General features: G+C 39.2%; 1 long non-coding RNA gene across 1 annotated transcript in view; it reads right to left on the reverse strand.

Annotated features, from left to right (window-relative positions):
• LOC110743225 overlaps positions 1–12,619 on the reverse strand; it is a 31,121-nt gene extending 18,502 nt beyond the window's left edge. Inside the window, exon 1 of the long non-coding RNA XR_002521929.2 lies at positions 12,344–12,619. This is a non-coding gene — a long non-coding RNA (uncharacterized LOC110743225). The remainder of the gene's footprint in view (positions 1–12,343) is intronic.
• Positions 12,620–13,011: the final 392 nt, after the last annotated feature.

Below are 13,011 nucleotides of genomic sequence, written 5' to 3' on the forward strand. Positions count from 1 at the left end.
TGTGTGTGTATGTGCATGTGTCTGTGTGTGTGTGTTTTCCAAATAACATTCAGTAATAGCTGAATGGAAGTACGACTTTGAGAAAGTTTAGAGGCAAAAGAAAGATAAAAATTAAAGGTTTTCCTTAGTTATAAACAGAAATGAATGCTTAGATGACAATTGCTAAAAATGTTTAATTAGAAAGAATAAAATTAATTTGTGTTTGCATTCAAAAGTATGTACTACTTTAACCTTTGTTTTAATTGGATATAATCTTGCCTGAGAAGAAAAATAGTAGAAGTTAATTAATATGAACTGTCTCTCTAATAAAATTTGAACATTTCAATTTAAGGGAACTAATAAGCACAATTTCCTTTCTAGTCCAGATTTTCTTGTTTCTCTCCTTTTGGAGAATGCTTCTAAATTTTTCCTAAGCTTTTTAAAATAGAAACTACATTTCCCCTGGAGGTAGCTAAGAAAATTTTTTGCCCAGAGTCTAACCTTAAATTTGTTAAATCTTTTTAATTATAAAAATTTCACAAGAGGTTAAAACAAGTATATGGTCTCACCAATAACATTTTTCAAGTAAATACCAATTATATGTAAATGTAGAAAGTGGTACAAACAGCATCTCTAATCCAAAGGGAATGGAATCCCTCTCTAGAAATGGTGGTCTTCGTTTTCTGGGTCTATTAGTGCTAAATAGTTCAGTGAACTTTGAGCTTCAGGTTTTCTGTTTGCAAATAGAAGAGAAATTGCCCCAGCTCTCTCTGCAGTCCCAGAATATTTCAAAAATCCAATCAAATAAGAGATGAAAGAGCATTTTCAGTAGGTTACCATCAGTATCTCTTGTGCACATCCATACAGCCACTCATGGGGAAGCAGAAGACAAAGCTTCTTTATTAACTACGTGAAGGTCACGTCTCAGGTGCACGTCTCTCACGAATGTGTTTACGTCACGAAAGTCATCTTTGGCTCGCCAGTGACGCACTCCTACTGTTCCTGTCTCTAGAAAGATGGTCTCATTATGGCAAGAATGATTTAGAGGTTAATATGCTTAAAATAATGATGTAAATAAGAATTTTGCTCAGAAAACTATTTTTAGTAACACTTTCTTGGGGCCCTCAGTTCTGAAAACCAGGGCGATCAAAACCATGTGCTTCAGCAGGCAGTCCTCGGATTTTTCTCTCTGGATACCAAGAATTTGCTTCAGCAGATCATTTGCAGCTATGATCAGTTTCAGAGAGGCCGACATTGAAGAGATGAGAGAGTACTTTCCTGAGCCCAGTTTAAATATTCCCTTCCCCTTGGGAGTTCTTGGCCACCTATAGCTTCAAGAATTCAGTTTGGTTTGCTGTTCCATAATACAAATGTCAGCCAAGGCCAACATCTCCTTAAAATTTACATAAAATTGATGTGGAGTGTTCAATGCTCTCCCCAAATGTTCTACAAACTTCTAAGACTTCTTAGAATGCACCTTTTCTGCATTTGCATTCTCGTTCTGCTGGACATTTGCTCTTTTTTCATGAATAACCAACCATATCTCATCCCTTTTTCCACTCTGAAAGTTACAAGAGAAGGAAATTATCCTCTTTATTTTTAATATAAAAAAAATCATACCCAGCATTTGTGATCTAGCACTCTTTAGTGGACTTGGCAGATAGATGATTTGCATTTTGTTTGTTTGTTTGTTTGTTTGTTTTTTATTTTTGAGATGGAGTCACTCTGTCGCCCAGGCTGGAGTGCAGTGGTGCAATCTCACCTCACTGCAACTTCTGCCTCCCAGGTTCAAGCGACTCTCATGCCTCAGCCTCCCAAGTAGCTGGGACAACAGGCACCCACCACCATGCCCGGCTAATTTTTTGTATTTCCATTAGACATGGAGTTTCACCATGTTGCCCAGACTGGTCTCCAACTCCTGACCTCAGGTGATCTACCCGCCTTGGCCTCCCAAGTGCTGAGATTACAGGCGTGAGCCATCGCGCCTGGCCTGAGGGTTTTCTACTTATTGTAACAATCCAGATTGTAAAACTCAGTTTCAGTCACACCACCATTGGGTTAAGCTGCTTCTGTCCCTCAAGACTGGCCCACCTAGAGTCCCTGGATTTCTTATTCAGAACAGCTGTGCTCATCAGCCATCATATGTGTACTCACTCGCCCTCTCTGTCAATACCACACATCCTCAGTTTTACTCCTGGCCTCTAGTGGCCCCAAGGACTGGCTATGGCTGTGGTAGGATGGTCTCTTCCTTCCCTCTTCCCCATCAGATTGTGTAAGTGAAAGTGAGCAATGTGGAGATGCATTTTTCTTCCTATATACATTATCACAAACTTCTGTTTGCTTTCTTGAAGGGAAAAGGTGACTCTTGTCAATTTTTATAAACTGTTTTTAATGTAGAATTTTAGCTTAGATTTACAGAAAAGTTGTGAAGATTGTGGAGAGTTTCAATAAACTCCACAACCAAATTCCCCTGTTGTTAACATATTTACATTAACATGCTACATTTGTCAAAGCTAATAAACTGATACCAACATTATTAAATAAGTTCCTGCTGTATTCCAGTTTCCTTATTTATACTTAATGTTATTTTTCTATTCAATAATCCCATCTAGAATACCATGTTATCCCGATCAGTTTTGGTATTAAATAAACTTCGAAGAAATTAATTCTGATATATTTCCTATGGAGTTTCTCAGAAATTGTTGATTACTCTCAAACAAATTTAAAATTAATAGTAATAGTAGTGACAATAATAGTAATAAAAATGAAGTTTTGGAAAACCCACACCGTAGCTGATGTGAGATTATGAATCTGAGAGGGACTTTCCTTTTTTATTTTTTATTTTTTTGAGATGGAGTCTCATTCTGTCACACAGGCTGGAGTGCAGTGGCGTGATCTCGGCTCACCGCAAATTTTGCCTCCCAGGTTCAAGCAATTCTTCTGTTTCAGCCTCTCAAGTAGCTGGGACTACAGACATGCACCACCATGCCTGGCTAATTTTTGTATTTTTAGTAGAGACGGGGTTTCACCATGCTTGTCAGGCTGGTCTCGAACTCCTGACCTCAGGTGATCCACCCACCTTGGCCTCCCAAAATGCTGGGATTACAGGAGTGAGCCGCCGCGTCTGGCCGGGTCTTTTCTTATTGTGCTGTCAATTGTGTTGTCTATTTTACCACTGATGACGCGGTGCCCCAGAGAGCAGGTAACCTTTTTCTTGTTTCCATTGTGTATCAGTGATGAGATCAGGGCTAGAACCCTTGGCAGATATTTTTGAGCACTCTTAATTTATTTTGCTAATCATGAGTCCTGCCATCCTTAAGCAGAAGACAGAAAATTCCCATCCTCACCCTCTTGCAGCTAAAGTCAGAGCATGTGACCTGCTTTGCTTTAGTAAGACTTGGTGTGACAGGTCGGGAAACACCCAGGTGCTCTCTCAGGTACCCATTGATTGACTCATAGGTGAATGGGGTTGCCTGGAGAATTCCTCCAGTGTGACCCACCCTTGCCCTGGCTGTTCAGCATCAGAGGTCCACTTTCTGCCCATCCAGGGAATACCTGGGACTACACGGTATCTTTTAATCAATTCCTTTTCTGTTTAACCACAATAGGGATTCTATTGCTTTCAGCTAAGGATTCCAATGGAGCTGAAATTCTCAGAAACCCTTCCCAAGAGTAATTGTATTTATTTCCACTACACAGTCAGTCTCTGCAAAGTCTAATTTGTAACAAAGTGGTGATAGTCGAGTATCTTCTCCTTCCTTTGACTCCACTTAGACTTAAAGGAAAGTTTTAGGAAAAGGGAAAATGTGTTGGCATGTGTATGCGTTTGTCAAGACTGTTGTAACAAAGTACCACAAATGAAATGGTTTAAACAACTGAAATGTATTGCTTCACAGTTCTGGAGGTTAGAATTCTGAGACTGAGGTGTTGGCAGCGCTGATTCCTTCTGAGGGCTATGAGTGAAGGTCCTTTTCCAGGCCTCCTTCCAGCTTCTGGAGCTCTGCTGTCATTCTCTGGTGTTTCTTGACTTAGAGAAACATCATCCTGATCTCTGCCTTCATCTTTACATGGTGGTCTTTGTGTGTGTGTGTGTGTGTGTGTGTCCAAATTTCCTCTTTTTAGAAAGACACTAGTCATACTGGATTAGGTCCTACCTTCATGATTTTAACGTGATTACTTCTGTGAAGAACCTATCTCCAAATAAAGTTACTGCAGATAAAGTACTGGAGGGTAGGATTTCAACATATAAATTTTGTGGACACAGAATTCAGCCTAAACAGCACCCATTAAGCGATTACTAGCTTATTGAAAGCTAACTCCTGCAAGATTGTAAGTACTATGGATGCCGTGGTGCTCTGAAGGGGACTGACAACCAGAGAAAGAGGTAGTGCTATAGTCTCTGGTTCCACCAGTCAAGATGAAGAGTTTATTATGACCGAAAATCAGTTGGGGAACAAAGATGTTCACTGATACTGGATACTAGGCATGAGCCTCGTTTCACAAACCTGGATATGCAGGCAAGTTTTGATTGGGAAAGTCTCAAAAGTCTAAAACCTGAGTAGGGCAGTCAGCTGGCTCAAGTCACAGTAAACCAAAACAAGGAGATACGTATTGACTTGTGATTGAGAAGAAGGCAATCTCATGCTGGGGTCCTTTATGAATTTTCTGTCAAGAAACTGGAGTCTAGATCCCAGGTTTGGGGAAAGACAGGAAGGTTTCTGCAGGTGATTATGACATTAGGGAGCCTACAGTGTCTTCTCTGGAAGAATCCAGTCACTCTTTCCTTCTTCCTCCTTCATTCCTCACTGCTTCACGTCTAATCAATAACCAAGTCTGTCAATGCTAGTTCTTTCATATCACCCATGCCCATCCTCCCCTCTCAATCTCTACTGTCACTGCCATATTGCAGGCCCCTCATTCCTTGTTCAAATTATGATAACAACTTTACTTTTTCAAAGTATCAGCGTGACTTCATTTCTGGTTTTCACTTAAATTTTTTGCTTCTTTAAAATTTATTTTGGTGTCATAGGTAAATATGTTTCCAATTAATTGTTTTCTACTAAAGGCTCCTCAGTGGTCTCAATACAATTGATTGAATAATCTATGTTTCTTCACTGATTTCAGTGCTGCCTCCATCATATCCCAACTTCCTGTATGTACCTTGTTCTAATTTACATTCTCTTTCACTCATCATTTTGGCAATTCCTGTGCCAATTTCTGTTTTAATTAGAGCAGGCTTACAATATATTTTAATGTGTAACATTAAATCTGCCTTTTTGTTACTCTTTTATTTCAGAGTTGTCTTTCCTGTTGTTATAGGTTTGTTTTCCAAGACGGACTTTAAAATAGTTGTCACTTAAAAAAATAATTGGGGTTTTGATTGGAAGTGAATCGAGTTTGTAGATTAAATGTGGTCTAATTGTCACCTTCATAGTACTGAGTGTTTCCTCCTCACAAGCTAGGTCAGTTTCTTCACCTGCTTATTCTTTCATGGTACTTCCACGAGGTGTTTTCCGTTTTCATCCTAAAAGTTCTATGTCTTTTTATTAAGTTTATTTTTATTTGTGTTCATGTTATTGCTGTTGTGAATGGAGTTTTTCGGGTTTTATTTTTGTTTTAGTTTGCATTATGAGAAAGCTATTCATTTTTATATATTTATTACTACTAACTTTATTGAACATTCCGATTTTATACATTGGTGATTCAATGAGTCTTGTTAGGTTTTCCCAAAATGCAATTGCATCACCTTCATTACATCATTTTGCATCTTTGTCAAAGCTGACCTTAAAAAATTGAACACGTGAAAGACTGGTGATGAGGACCACATAGAAACGAGAACTGAATTTGAAATTTAATAAATAATTTTATTAGCTTTGTAATGAAAACTATGATAAAGAAATAAGCAAAAATAAGACAACTATGTTAATATAATTATGAATAAACCACACCAATATAGAATTCTCAAAACATGAATCACAGACAGGAAATAAATGAAAAGACATTCAACTACACAGGTAATGGAAAAATATATAAATAAAATGAATATTTTAGCCTATCATATCAGCAAAGATTAGAAAGATAAGTGACTATGGTGACGAGGAGAGCATGGCACTCCCACAATGATACAGGAAATAGAAAGCAGTGTAACTTTTGGAGGAGAATCAAGCAATAATACACAAAATTTTTATTGCATATATCTTTAACCCAGCATTTCTTTTCTGTTAATTTTTCCATAATGTATTCAGAAAAGTCTGTAATAACACATGCTGTATGGATGTTCAACACAGCATTTTTTATAACAGCAAAAAACTTAATGTTCACCCGCAAGGAGCTGGTTAAATTAATGAGAGTACCTGCATATAATAGAATACTCTATGTCCATAAATAACAATGTAGAGCTGTATTTACCCACATACAAAGGCATTCAGAACATTTTATGCAGTAATAAAGTAATATAATTATTATAATCCTATTTCTCTAAAGTTGTTTTTACGTTTATATACTCATATAACTTTCAAAAACTGCCACCCCTGCTTAAAATCAATTTAATGTCTGTTCATTGGGAAAACTATTCAAACTTTTTATTACGCCTCATAATCCAGGGCAGCTGTCCTGTCCAAATCCAGCTTTGCTCCACCTCCGCTGCCCTAAGTCATGACATGGTTCCTTCCTCATGTGTCACACTGGTGTCTCTCAGTGCTGTGGACATGCCAAGATCTTTCTCATTTCGGGACCTGTGTTTGTTCTTTACTCTTCCTGAGCCATTCTTCCCTAGTTTGTGCCATCCTTTAGGTCTCAACTGAAATACCATTTTTTAATCAAAGCCTTCTTTGGTCACTCGATATTAACCTCCCCATTTGCTAGTAGTAAGCAGTTTTTCTCCCCACATAGCACTTGCTACAACTTTTAATTGTTTATTTCTTGAGTTGTTTTTCTGCTTATTATTCACTCCTGTCTTTATACTGAAAATGCAACAAAACCAAGGACCGTCAAATTTCTCATTCATCATTGCCTGACACATATTAGATGATCAATGCATAAATTTGATTAGTGAATATTCATGAAGAAATAATGGTGGATAGTCTCTGAGGTGTTAGTGCTTATCTCTGGGCATTAAGATTTTTGGTCATTTTAAGTATCTTTCTTATATACTTCTGTATGGATACCAAAATTAATTTCGTATTTCTAAATATGAAAATCTTCTGTCATTTGTATATATCTATGTATATATTAGCCAGAAATCTTCAGAGAAACAAAACTAATAGAATATGTAAAAATTTATAAAATGAGATTAATTATAAGGGATTTACCCACACGATTATAGAGGCCGAGAAATCCTGTAATTTTCTATCTGCATGGTGGAAATCCAGAAAAGTCAGTGATGTAGTTTCAGTCCAAGCCCAGAGGCCTGAGAACCAAAGGAGCCAATGATTTAAGTCCCGGTTCAAGTCCAAAAGCCTAAAGACCCACAGTGCTGATATCCAATAGCAGAAGATAGATGTCCCAGCTCAAGAAGAGAGAACAAACTCACCTACATCCACCTTTTGGTTCTATCCACACCTTCAACGGATTGGATGCTGCCCAGTCACATTGGTGAGTGTGATCTTCATATATATTCTCTCTCTCTCTCTCTCTGTCACACACACACACACACACACAGAGAGAGAGAGAGAGAGAGAATATACATATGAAGATCACACTCACCAGTGTGGCCGGGCAGCATCCATATATAAAACAGAGAGAGAAAGAGAGAGAGAGAATATGTGCCTCGTGTGCATTTGTGTGCTTCTTGTTTTAAAATGCCTATCTAGTCATATTCCTCCATAGCTTCACTGTCACTCACAGAATAAATTTTCAACACCTTAGAATAACATTCAAGTCTCTTACTACTTAATGTCCCTTTTAAATCTTACTTTTCTAGATTAATTCATCCTGACAGTTTACCCTGAGCTTCAACCACAATGGAAACTTCCCTGTCCAGGATGACACATTGAATTCACTCCTCCCCGAACTCTTGCTAACAGTCCATGGAGTGCTCTTCTCTGTTTTTTCTCCCTGTTGAACTCTCATTATATTCATATCAAAAAGATAGTATTTGGTCCTGTAAAAAGCTAGTTCCTACTAATCTGCATAGCTGATTCTACCTCTAGAGTGTAAACTCTTTAGGATGGGGACCTTGGCTTATTCAAGTTTGGCTTTGCAGTCCAGAGAATGGTATATATTAGGTATCACATATGTAACTTGGTTAAGTTACAAATATCTTTTACAAACAGAATGTTTTGATTACATTTTAATTAAAAAAATATAGCCCCCAAATCAGTAGCTTGAAACAACAGTTAACATTGTATTGACTTCAACTTTTTCTTTGGGTTAGGAATTTAGAAAGGACAATTTAGCTTCAAAATATTTGTGAGGTTGCAGTCAGACAATAGATGGAATTGGAGTAGTGAGAGACTGAGACAATTGGCTTGTCATCTTTCCCTCTCCATGCACTATCCAGACTTCTCCATATGGTCTCACCACATGGACTAGGTTGAGCTTCCTTACATAATGGCAGTGTCAAAGCAGTCCAGCTGCTCACATGGCAACTCAGGACTCCAGGAGTAAATGGTCCAGCTAACACAGAGAATACTTTATTGCCTTCTACGTTCTGGCTTCAGAAATCAAGCCAATCATCTCTGCTGCATTCTATTGGATAAGAGTGGGTCACTAAAACCAGCTGTAATTCTAAGGTTCTAAGATTCTATCCCGTGTCTCAATGGGACTGTCAAAAACTTTGTGAAGACATTCTGAAGTCCCCATATATTGTCTTCTGAACCATGGCTACACCCCCTGAGTAAACACTGGGTGTTTTACTAAAATTACTAACAATCAATGCTAAAACTATGTTATCAGCTTAAACCGAAGACATCCTCCTTGCACATACTTTTTCAGCCTGTTAAATAGAAAACAAACACAAGAAAGAAGAAAAAGCATCTGGAAGTGATAAGACTGCAGTTCTGTTTTTAATAATTTACAACTGATGCAGAAGCTGCTTTCTTTGTGTGTCAAAAGTTGTGTTCCTCGAGATCATGTCCTTTGCAGGGACATGAATGAAGTTGGAAGCTGTTATCCTCAGCAAAATAACGCAAGAACAGAAAATTTAGCACCGTATGTTCTCACTTAAAAACGGGAGCGGAACAATGAGAACACATGGACATATGAGGGGAAACAACACACATTGGGGTCTGTTGGTGGAGGGGTAGCAGAAGGGAGAGCATCAGGAAGAATAGCTAATGGACACTGGGCTTAATTCCTAGGTGGTGGGGTGATCTGTGCCACAAAACACCATGGCACACATTTGCCTATGTAACAAGTCTGCGTGTCCTGCACGTGTACCCAGGAACTTAAAATAAAAGTTGAAGAATAAATAAATAATAAAGTGTAAACAGTGGGGGGAAAAGTGTGTTCCCATCCTAGATGCACAGAAATCAAAGAGTTCTGTCAGGTAAGGGGTCCCTCTTTAGATCTGGGAGATGCTACTCAAGTAGATATATTGATGCTTAGTCCCAAATACGTATAGTAGATTGTACAACAGGCAGGAATTCTGAAACCTGTTATAAGTCTTGGTTCTCCAATCCTGTATCAAAGACAGGTCTCAGGAAGCCAGGTAGAGAGCAAGCCCACCGTATTTCTTGTGAGAGATGGCAAAGTCCACCTCAAACTAGAGATTCAGCCAAACTTGATGGTTCTGGATGGCAAAGGGGACTTGAAGATCAAACAAAAATATTTGGGAGCTCTGAACTTGGCTAACAGAGGACTCAAGGGAAGGGATAAGTTTCATAATTACATTTGTTTTAGTCACTTGGGCTGCTATAGCAAAATACCATTGGGTACCTTATAAACAACAGGAATCTATTTCTCACAGTTTTGGAGGTTAGGAAGTCCAAGATCAAGGTACCAGCACATTCAGTGTCTGGTGAGGTCTCATTTCCTTGTTCATAGATGGAAACTTCTCATATGGTAAAAGGGGCAAGGCAGCTCCTTGGGCGTCTTTTATAAGGGCACTAATCTCATTCACAAGGAATCCATCCTCATGACCTCATCACCTCCCAAAGACCCCACCTCCTAATACCATCTGACTGGTGATTGGATTTCAATGTATGAATTTTGCGGGGGACAGAAACATTCAGACAACAACAATATCAAAAAAACATGTTTTATAGATTTATGTATTGTACTTGTTTCGAGGGCTGTCCTATGGAGATGAAATTCAATAAAATATTTGCTGACTTCCTATTTATATGAGGCCCTCCACCTGACACAGATTGGTTGCAGAGAGCACACAATTTGGCTGGTTGGGAGGAGCACTGAGGTTGAGAGTTAAGCTGAATCCTTAGGAATGTAGAGTCTATCAGGAAGTCTGGTAAAAGTTATGGGCTGGGAACAGCTCTTTGTTCCATATGTGCAAATATGCATGCATGCTGGCTTTGCAGACAGAGTCTTGCTCTGTCACTCAGGCTGGAGTGCAGTGGTGTGATCTCTGCTCACTACAACCTCCAACTCATGGGCTCAAGTGATCCTCACACCTCAGCCTCCCAAGTAGCTGGGACTACAGGCACACACCACCACACCCCGATACTTTGTGTATTTTTAGTAGAGACAGGGTTTTGCCATATTGCCCAGGCTGGTCGTGAACTCCTGAGCTCAAGCGATCCACCTGCCTCACCCTCCCAAAGTGCTGGGATTACAGGCGTGAGCCACTGCACCCCACCTGATTTATCAAACTTATAACCAAATGAGATACAGTTTTAAAGCTTTGCAACCCACCAAATCAAGACATTTAAAACAATAAAATAAAGCATTTATTAAGTCTAGAGTCTGCTTTTGGGAGGCAGTGAGGATAATAGAAATTAGTACTTTGCTTGGCAGACCCACTTGGTGCCAGGCATTGTGCCATTGCACAGTATCATTTTATTACTCTTCAGAATATGTGTTTGTGGTAGGTGTTATTTTTTGCATTTTATGTTGAAAAACCGGACCTTCAGTGAGGTCCATTAATTTACCCGAAGTTACAGAATATGGATAGGGGAGCAGGGAGTCAAATATAGGCCTATCTTGACTCCTAAGTACTTGTTCTTTTCATTATAACACACCATCTACATGTTTTGGCATTTGACAGAAAAGCTTGGTTAAATTCACATGTGTAAAAAGAAATATGGAGATAGATAATGTTTTCTTTCTCCTATTTTTATTTTTAATTTAGGTAACAGCATTGTGGAATGAAAAGAACAACCAAATTGGAGTTCTGACTTCATCACTCATTGGCACTAGGTCTTTGGGTAGGTCATTCATTTTGCTCTTTCAAACCTATTTCTTCATCTGCAAAGTGGAAATAATAACCCTTCCTCTACTTACATCATGAGATTATTATGAAATGAAAACATTATGTAGGAAAACATGCTGAAAATTTTTGACTCTAAATATTTCTGGTTTAAAATACTGCCCTCGTTAGTCATTTAGACATCGAATGGATCTATTTCTGGCCCACGGGGCCCCTCTGGCAGCATGGCTTTCAAAAGATGCATTGCTCATTGTAGAAGGAAAAGTGTGTGGAGAGATGTCTGCTACTGCATTGCAGGCTGCCAAACCTACAGTTATGAGCTGTTATATGAGCTAGTTGCACTTTGGATTTTTCCAACATTGAGATTCTTTGGGACTTGAGGAGGGTGCACTGCCATATGCACTGAGTGCCCGTGGTAACTGGAGATGAAGGTGGCTTACCCTTCACCGGCCTCATCATGGATCCAGGCCTGGCAGGTAAGGTCACATGTGCTACACCTACTGAGATAGAGGAGATCATGCAGCCATCCGTGGCTCTTACTACTGGAAAGGTGAATCGAGGCAATCATCTTTCACACATTTGTTCATTTAAACAGTAAACATTGATTGTCTGTGAACCAGACGTAAAGTGCAAAGAAAAAATAATAAAAATTTAAGAACAAAGATAAATGAGGGATAATCACCAGCTGGGTACAATCCCCAGCAAGAGCAGCACATAGCCTTTGTAAACAAAGGATTATATATTTAAAATGTTGTGAGAATGCCAGATACCCTGGGAGCTACCACACTGCACCGTGAAGGCTGAGTGGGGCCAGGATGGGTTTGGGTTGCTTTGGTTGTAAGTTGTTCAGGCTAAAGGCACGAAGTTATATAAATCCAAACATATTCCTGAGCCTCATTGAAAGTAAAATTTGGGGACCCGATATTAGACATTATGTGTAAATGAAATTAAAAAGTCATAAATAGAGTGCTTTAGTCCATCTGAGCTGCTATAACAAAACACCGTAGATGGTGGCTAAAAACAACAGAAATGTATTCTCACAGTTCTGGAAGCTGAGAAGTCCAAGATCAAGGCATCGGTAGGTCGAGTATGTGGTGAAAGCCCTCTCTCTGGATCATAGATTGTATCCCCTTGCTGTGTCTTCACATAGTGGAAGGGGCAAATGAGCTTCCCAGGGCCTCTATTATGAGGTCACTTATCCTATTTATGAGGGCTCCATTCTTATGACCTCATCACCTCCCAAAGGCCTGACTTCCTAATACTACCGCATTGGGTGTAGAGTTTCAACATATGAATTATGAAGGGGCACAAACATTCAGAACATAGCATATGGTATAACAAAAATGAGGGATACAAACCAGGGACTTGGCCAATGTTATGAATGGACCTGACCCCCGCAATGGCCAATGGCCAGTGGATCAGGAGTGGATTGTGCTGATGTAAAGACTTGGGAATAGATGCATACAAAATGCTATGGGAACTGAATGGAAAGCAACATTTGCAGTGGGTTTTGACAGCTCTTATAATGGCTCATGATTGCAAATGTGTGATATAAACCACACATAGAAGCTTTCCTGATATACAAGGGGTCGGGGGGGGGGGGGTGCTTGAAATCCTAAGCAAGTGGACAACATATCACATAAAATAAGTGATTAAAAACAAAATTGGAGAATTGTGCCCTTTGGCACTCATTGGCCCTCCTATGTTTC

Source organism: Papio anubis, chromosome 3 (genome assembly GCF_008728515.1).
Source record: "Papio anubis isolate 15944 chromosome 3, Panubis1.0, whole genome shotgun sequence".
Lineage (NCBI taxonomy): Eukaryota > Metazoa > Chordata > Mammalia > Primates > Cercopithecidae > Papio > Papio anubis.